This window comes from Phocoena sinus, chromosome 11, assembly GCF_008692025.1.
Source record: "Phocoena sinus isolate mPhoSin1 chromosome 11, mPhoSin1.pri, whole genome shotgun sequence".
NCBI classification, from domain to species: Eukaryota; Metazoa; Chordata; class Mammalia; order Artiodactyla; family Phocoenidae; genus Phocoena; species Phocoena sinus.
In genome coordinates this window covers 92562892-92571452 of record NC_045773.1, presented here as the reverse complement: position 1 = coordinate 92571452, position 8561 = coordinate 92562892, and positions in this window count along the sequence as shown.

Genomic DNA, 8561 nt, shown 5'->3' with positions numbered 1-8561 from the left:
GAGAGCCGAAGGCCAAGGATGCACCAACTCTCTGGGGGAAACGGTGGGTGAATTGACAGGAACTGAAGGAGTAGTGGGTGGAACAGATGGTCCAGGGTCAGGAATCAAGTTCGATTGTGCTGTCGACCAGGCACAGTGCCTGCTGCCCATTCATTCCCTGCCCTGCACACTTCCTACCCCTGTGAAGCTTGGTCCTGAAACAAGTCTCTACCCGGTTAGGGATTCATTTAGACGCCCCTGAAATCACTTGCTTTACTCCTCCTTCAATGGATACAAAAAAGGGTTCTTCTTGAAGACCTTGCTACTTTGTTTTTCTGGATAGAGGAATCCCATGACCATATTCTCATGTGTATCCCACAGGTACCGTTTCTCAAAGAATAATGAAGGGCAGAAGCATTTGGTTCAAGCGCCAGACTTGTGCTGCTCCTCCTTGTAACTTTTCTCCCACACCTGACAGCCACTCACTATACAGATAACTTGGAGAGTCTTTTTCTAAAATTATTCGCTTGTTGCTCCTTCATAGCATCATGCCTTTTAGACCACATCCTGTCTATCTTCCCCGCCCCCGATATGGACGAGTGCTAATTTGCAGAGCAGTCCTAAGAGAGGTTAGACGTGGGTACAGTGCAGTGGACAGGCCTGGGTTTGACTCTGGGTCCTGCCACTGTGCCAGCACTATGGCAGGCTTCTAATGGAGTCTTTTAATTTACAGACAAGCTGAGGCCCAGGGACATTAAATAACCTACCTTTTGGGCTTCCCTGGTGGCGCAGTGGTTAAGAATCCGCCTGCCAACGCAGGGTACACGGGTTCGAGCCCTGGTCCGGGAAGATCCCGCATGCTGCGGAGCAACTAAGCCCATGAGCCACAACTACTGAGCCACGTGCCACAACTACTGAAGCCCACGTGCCTAGAGCCCGTGCTCCACAACAAGAGAAGCCACTGCAATGAGAAGCCCACGCGCCGCAAGGAAAAGTAGCCCCCGCTTGCTGCAACTAGAGAAAGCCTGCGCGCAGCAACGAAGACCCAATGCAGCCAAAATAAATTAATTATTTAAAACCCTACATTTTTCTAATTTTTTTATTTTTTAATTTTTTTAAGACAAATTTATTTATTTTATTTATTTATTGTTGGCTGCGTTGGGTCTTCGTTGCAGTTGGGGGCTTCTCATTGCAGTGCCTTCTTGTTGTGGAGCATGGGCTCTAGGTGCATGGGCTTCAACAGTTGTGGCACATGGGCTCAGTAGTTGTGGCCCATGGGCTCTAGAGCACAGGCTCAGTAGTTGTGGCTCACCGGCTTAGTTGCTCTGCGGCACGTGGGATCTTCCCAGACCAGGGCTCGAACCCGTGTCCCCTGCATTGGCAGGTGGATTCTTAACCACTGTGCCACCAGGGAAGCCCTAACCTACATTTTAAATGAGGCTTTAGTCCCTCACCTCCAAAAAGAGAGAACTATTCTAGTCAATGTCAAAAGTCTATTCTAGCTCCATGCTTTTGACTGCAGTTTCCCTGCCTTTAACCTTCTTCCCTGCCATAAACTGTATCTCTGTGAGATGATAAGGTAAGGAACCTCACCTGTCCCTGCTGGGAACTGTTCCAATCTTACTATGCTTTGCATTCAGACAAATGCTGCAGATTGTTGCCAGGTGTGGGCAAACAGGCTCGTGACCTTTATACACCCTCCTATTGGGCGTGCTCTGCCTCCTGCTTCATTTCCCTGTTTGAATACCCTTTATCGCCACCCTATACAGAATGGAACTTGATTCCCGACCCTGGACCATCTGTTCCACCCACTACTCCTTCAGTTCCTGCCAATTCACCCACCGTTTTCCCCCAGAGAGATGGTGCATCCTCGGCCTTCGGCCCTCTTCCAACCCTCACTGGCCCTACAACTGATTTCTCCCAAGCTCTCACGTGTCTCTGGTTCATCCTCATCTAGGTCTTCAAAGTAAGTGTGTCCATTACTGCTTCCCCCATGCATTATTTTGCTCAAAAAATGAGAATGTAACACAGATCCCTGAAGTTCTAAGGGAGACTCAACCCTTGAAAGACTGACATATATATTGCTGTCCTGGTGAGTCAGTAAAAGAAACTGTTAGTCCAAAATGGCTTTGGCCTTCTTTGGCGATCTGAGGGCAGTATTTAAAGGATAGGAGCTGGGAAGTGCCTCAACAGTTAAAATATTCCCTGAAAATACAAACTGGCATACCGAATTCATTACTGTGGATTCTTTTTTTCTTTTAAAGTAGAAAAAACATTTTTCAAAACTCGGGTTATGTGCTTTAAACATTGTCCTGACATCTGTTCTTTGAAAGCACAATAGAAGGCATGCATTCAACTACAAACACAGATAAAATATGGAAACGCAGTTCTGTATTTCTGGGCTAGGGACATGCTAAGTAATAGGGATTTGCATGACTAAGCTTCTACTATGCTGACATATGCAAAATTCAGGAGCAATCAAATCAGTCTTCTTAGGCTGACAATGTTTAAACGAGAAACAGCCTTCACCCTGGCTCTGAAGACTTCGTGAGCTCACAGGAGAACCTGACTGCACCTAATTAATAGCAATTTTAAAACAGCCCTATCTAAATATTAAGTCTCCTAAACTAATAGTGATGTAGGCAGGGATTCTAACTACAGGAACAAAAGGTCAGTAGAGATTAGATCAGGGCAATGGGGCACAATTCACCTGAGCTTTGGCTCAAGCTGATTTTTAAGATCTCACCTTTACTTGCAATAAATAAATAAATAATAAAAATTTAAAAACCTGGAACCGAATGAATATATATTATGAAACGTATTTCATGCTAAGTTTTTGTAGCAACATTTTTTTCTGTTCCTTTAAGATGTGCTACCTTGTAACAATAAATGAATTCTCAAAAGCTTAGTCAGTTAAACCCTGCAGTGACAGCATGTTTTGTTCTTTTTATATATATATATAAATTTATTTATTTATTTATTTTGGGGTGTGTTGGGTCTTCATTTCTGTGCGAGGGCTTTCTCTAGTTGCGGCGAGCGGGGGGTCTACTCTTCATCACGGTGCGCGGGCCTCTCACTGTCGTGGCCTCTCTTGTTGCGGAGCACAGGCTCCAGACGCGCAGGCTCAGTAGTTGTGGCTCACGGGCCTAGTTGCTCCGTGGCACGTGGGATATTCCTGGACCAGGGCTTGAACCCGTGTCCCCTGCATTGGCAGGCAGATTCTCAACCACTGCGCCACCAGGGAAGCCCCTGTTTCGTTCTTTTCAATGACAATAAAAGTGGATTAGAGGTTCTAACCAAATTATTTTTCCCAAAACATCAATTACCTACCCAAAAGAAGACTCAGATTTTGAATTTCCTGAATCAGCCTTAATTTCAAATTTTCTGTTGCCAGGGACTTCCCTGGTGGTGCAGTAGTTAAGAATCCTCCTGCCAATGCAGGGGACATGGGTTCGATCCCTGACCCGGGAAGATCCCACATGCCGCAGAGCAACTAAGCCCGTGTGCCACAACTACTGAAGCCCGCACATCTAGAGCCCATGCTCTGCAGCAAGAGAAGCCACCGCAATGAGAAGCCCACACACTGCACCGAAGAGTAGGCCCCACTCGCCGCAACTAGAGAAAGCCCACACACAGCAAGAAAGACCCAACGCAGCCATAAATAAATAAATTTATTTAAAAAATTTTTTTTCTGTTGCCATTTCACAATAAGTAATTAAAATGTCCTTGAAATTCTTAGTTGTTTGTTTGTTTGTTCTGGGAAGAGGGAAGCATTTAAATGGCATTGAAACCCTGTGTTAGCTGGCATATCTTGATATTGATTCAGGAAATATACTCATTGCCCAAGCCTTGAGAAAGAGTTTTAGTGGCCCACTCATACCTGGATTATTTCACGGGACAAAAACACAGCCAAGCCCCCTGAAGCTAAATTGGGACTGGCTTCCTCTAGTGTTTCCCCATGTTGTGGATTAGCTGCTGACAGCTGGCTCTGGTTCGCTGCTAGAACTGGGTATTGGCGGGGCGGGTGCCGGTTGTGGGGGCGGGGGGGTGGAGTCACTGGCCAACCACAGCTGAGACCCATTTCACAGAGCCTCGCAGAAGAAAAGTGTGGCCTCTTCTAGGCGCTCCCTCCATCCCTCCTTAGGAACAGCAACAGTGATGCAAGAGAAAATTGTTGGCCCTATGTGTCTGGGGTGTGATGGTTCTCAGCGGGTAGGAAAAGGATGCTGGTGCTTTGAGAGTGGCAGGGACTTGCCCACCCAGTTCTCCAGGGGTGGCCGGACCTCTGATGGAGCAACAGAGGCCCAGAGGAAGTGGAAATGCTTGCCTTCTAATCAACTTCAGAAGACTGGTCACTAAGTAATACAGCAATGATCATGAAGATCTGAAGGAAGACCAGTGACCCTTCCATAAATGTTCAGGACTGACAGGACTCCAAGTCTCTCACATCAGTGCTTCCCAAACTGTAATGTGTACATGAATCACCTGGGTCTCTTGTTAAAATGCAAATTCCGATTTAGTAGGTGTGGGGTGGGACCCACGATTCTGTGTTACCGACAAGCTTTTGATGATACACTTTGAGTAGTGTCTTAGTCATGCAGGCAGCTATAACAGAATATCACAGACTGGGTGGCTTAGAAACAACAGAAATTTATTTCTCACAGTTCTGGAGGCTGGAATGTCCAAGATCAAGGTGCCAGCAGATTTAGTGTCTGATGGGGTCCTGCTTCCTGGTCCTTCTCGCTGTGTCCTCATATGGTAGAAGCAGCGAGGGAGCTCTCTGGGGTCTCTTTTGTAAGGACACTAATCCCATTCATTAGGACTCCACCCTCATGACCTAATCACCTCCCCCAAGCCCCACCTCCCAATACCATCACCTTGGGAGTTGATTTCAACTTATGAATTTGGGGGAGAACACAGACATTCAGTCCATAACAGATAGAGAGGTCTTGTACAAACCTAGGAAAGTGAAGAAGCCTACCATGGACAGGTAATACAGGCCAAATTACCAGCCCTGGGAGGTGGCTCCCAAAGAAAAATATTCAATTTGATTTAGAAAAGTTAAATAAGTGAGATTTCCTACATCCATGTGTGAAATGAGCAAATTCAAACTCATTTCTTATGGTACATGCTTGCCCACTTGTAATTTAAGCTTTAAAACAGCTGTTACCCATCAAAATAGACCAGTCAGTGAGGACAAACACACTGTACGAGCACCCGCAAAGCCCCCATGGCATCCATGCGTCATCCACTGTCTGCATTTCACAGATGGGGTCCCCACCACCTCACCATCATCTCAACCCAAAGATCATGACGAATGGTTCTTCAGTTATCACAATGCTTTTATTTAGTTAGTTAGCTAGTTAGTTATTATTATTTTTTTTTTTAGCTAGTTAGTTATTTTTGATGGAGGATCATTTTTGTAAATGTTTTGAGAACTATTTTATGATTTCATTGTTTCCCTACTGCAAAGTTTAATCTCCTAGATAAATACTGTTTTACTGTAGCAACATGCTCTGAGCACCTACTAGACATTAGCCATCATGCTAGACTCTTTACATATACATCATCTCATTTATCACCCATCCCTGAGAGATGGGTATTAGAAGTCTCATTTTATAGCTGGGGAACTTGATCCTCAGAGACTTTAAACAACTTGTCAAGCTCACTTGGTACTAAGTGGTTGAACTAAAAATTTAAAACAGGTCCACTTACTCCAGAGCTGTTTTGTTTGTTTGTTTGTTTGTCTCTACCAGACCACACTAGCTCTGAGCCTTCTCCCAGGCCCACAAATAGCCTTACGATCACCCACCTGCTTCAGGTTCTACTTCCCAATGGACCATCATGACTTTCCCAAATAAAATAGGAAAACACCCTGTGCCAGGGCCTTAATCCTTAATCCTTCTCTTAACTTCCATTTGGAACCTTCTCAGAAAGGAGAAGACTGTAGGGTCTGAAGCCTCAAGAATATGCCTGATCTTTGATTCATCTTAATTTTCCAGATGTCTAATGAGAGTTTCATGAGCCATCTCCAATCCTTTTGGAAAAACTTCTCTAACAGAGAATTCTCTATTCCTAGAGGGCTGAATACAGCTTCCTTAGGGTTTAAGACACTATGGACATTAAAAAGTCTTACCCTTTCCTGGAGGGATAAAAATCTCTAAAGGGGTTCAAGATGACATTCACCCTTCTCATTCAGAAACTTTTCCAGGAATTCACTGAGAATTTCCCTCATCCCTGAGACAGGTGACATCATTAGGTCCACTAGTGCAGGGACCGTGAATTAATTAAATCATTAACTTTAGATCCTATGTCTTTCAAGTCAAGTGGAAGTGTGCATGGCACAGATTGGCATTGCACCAGAGGGCAGGTAGAATTGGGTAGCCAGGGAGAGCTGGATTCAAAGTTGACTCGGCAACTTAAAAGCTGTGACACCTTGGGCAAACTACTTTACTTTTCTGAGTCTCAACTTACTTAACTGTAAGTACTAGTAATGTAGTTGATCATAAGGCTGTTTGAGGATTAAGTGGGATATCCTATAAAAAGTACCTGGCCCGAAGTTGCTATTCAATAAAACGAATGGGAGTCCTCTCACGAGGTAGAGGATTTCAGAGTTTATTCCTTTCACTCTCTGCTTTATTTTGTCTGAGAAGAGTGATGGGTAGGGGGAAATCCCAATCACTTTTCTATTTCTCTTCCCATCAGCTAGCAATCCATTTTCTGGCAAACAGTCAGGTCCTTTCCATCTTAGTCAGGCTGAAAGCCAAATAATAATAATCAAAAAAAGAACAGATAGAAATCCATCTAGGTATCATTAATTCTTCTAAGGTTATAAATTGGGCCAAGTATGGGTCAAGCTAAACTTGTGTCATTCTTCTGGGCTGATATGTGGAGCCATGTCTTGATTACATTAATGCTTATCTGGATGACCTCTTGTTGTGCTTCCAAAACGGCTCAGAAAATAGACATTCAGGCTGTGGTTTGCCCACAGCTGTGTACATCATCCATCCACCTCTCAGTGACACCTCATCCGTCCTCTCCATCGAACTCCTATCCTACAGTTATTCAAATTCTACATATAACCCAGATCATGCTTTTTCTTTCGCTCTGTCTCAGAGTTACCCAGATAAAGAAAACTGCTTTCCAAGTTTGGGTTCAAACCCAGGTCAAAATGGTACCTTTTCCCCTCCTCACCATCCCACCACCAAGCCCCTCTCGAGGCCCCCAGGACTGAGCATACAGAGCTAGGCATGGGGTTGAATGATTGAGTGAATAAATGAACAATTGTTCCAGCAGGTTTGGGCACCGTGTCAAGTGTGCTAGGACACAGGCCATCTGCTTTGTATCTTAACACCACACGGTGTTTCTCTTAGTCATTTCTTTTAGGTCCCTCCAAGCCCCCCAAGCACCAGTGTACTTACAGTCGTTCAATAACACCTCTTAGCCAGGGAATTCAAAGTAGTTCAAGATGAGTGACAATAATTAACAGTCCTATGAAATGATGTCTATGCACAAGGGGAGAGAATTGCAAAGGTAAAAATAGAACTCAGGTGTCCTTACCCCAAAGACATTGCCTAAAGGATCAGCTGCCCACTCCTCGGAACTGCATGGACGACCTTCACAGCCTGTGTCTTGTTATTCCACAACACACACCTCACACTCAGACACTCTAGTTCTTGCTGCTCAGACTGTGTGCTTGGACCATCAGCAGGAACTTGTAAGAAATGCATGACCTTGGGCCCTTCCCAGATGTACTAAATAAGGATCTGCCTTTTAACAAAATCCTCAGATGATGAAAATGCTGCTAGTCTGGGGATGATACATGCTTCGAGTAGCATGGCTCTAGATTACCCGTCATCCTCTAAACAAGTCCCACACGGTCATACCTCCAAGCCTTTGCTCTTATAATTCCTTCTGCTTACAATACTCTTTCCCACCTTCTCTCCGTGAATTCTCTGTAATTTCAGTTCCTCTGTAGAAATCATTAGAGCACCCGTCTTAGCACTCAGCAAAGAGAGAGCTTGTTTATCACACTCTACATAAGCATTCTTAACCACCTGGAATTGTAATTAGTTGTTTATATGTGTTGGTCTCTCCAGCAAGATTGGGGACCATGTTTATTTATCCCCCAGAATATGCTATGTGCTCAATAAATGCTCATTGAATCAACATTAACACTAGCTCCATGCTCTTTGTCATTTTCACATCTTCAGTAGATTCCAGAAGAAGCCATGTGGCTTATGTGACATCCCACCAAATTTTAACTTGTGCCACATTTAGCATCCTACAAATGCCCATGTGCTGGCCGAATGGTGGCCCATCTTGAGACAGAAACTTAAGAGATTATGTATCCTATTATATATTATGTATGTCCTCACGGATGTGCTGAAACAGAATAACGGTCTGCTGTTGGTCATCTTCGGCAGGGGATTGTAACTTGCAGAGAGTAAACGTAAAAGCTGATCTGTAACCTATCACTAGGAGCCTTAATGGTTCAAAACAGGCCCTTACAATGTTTTTCTTTGCCAGTCCAGGAGCACACGACAACAAGCTTTGTGGGTAGGTAAGTCGCTATTCTGGAA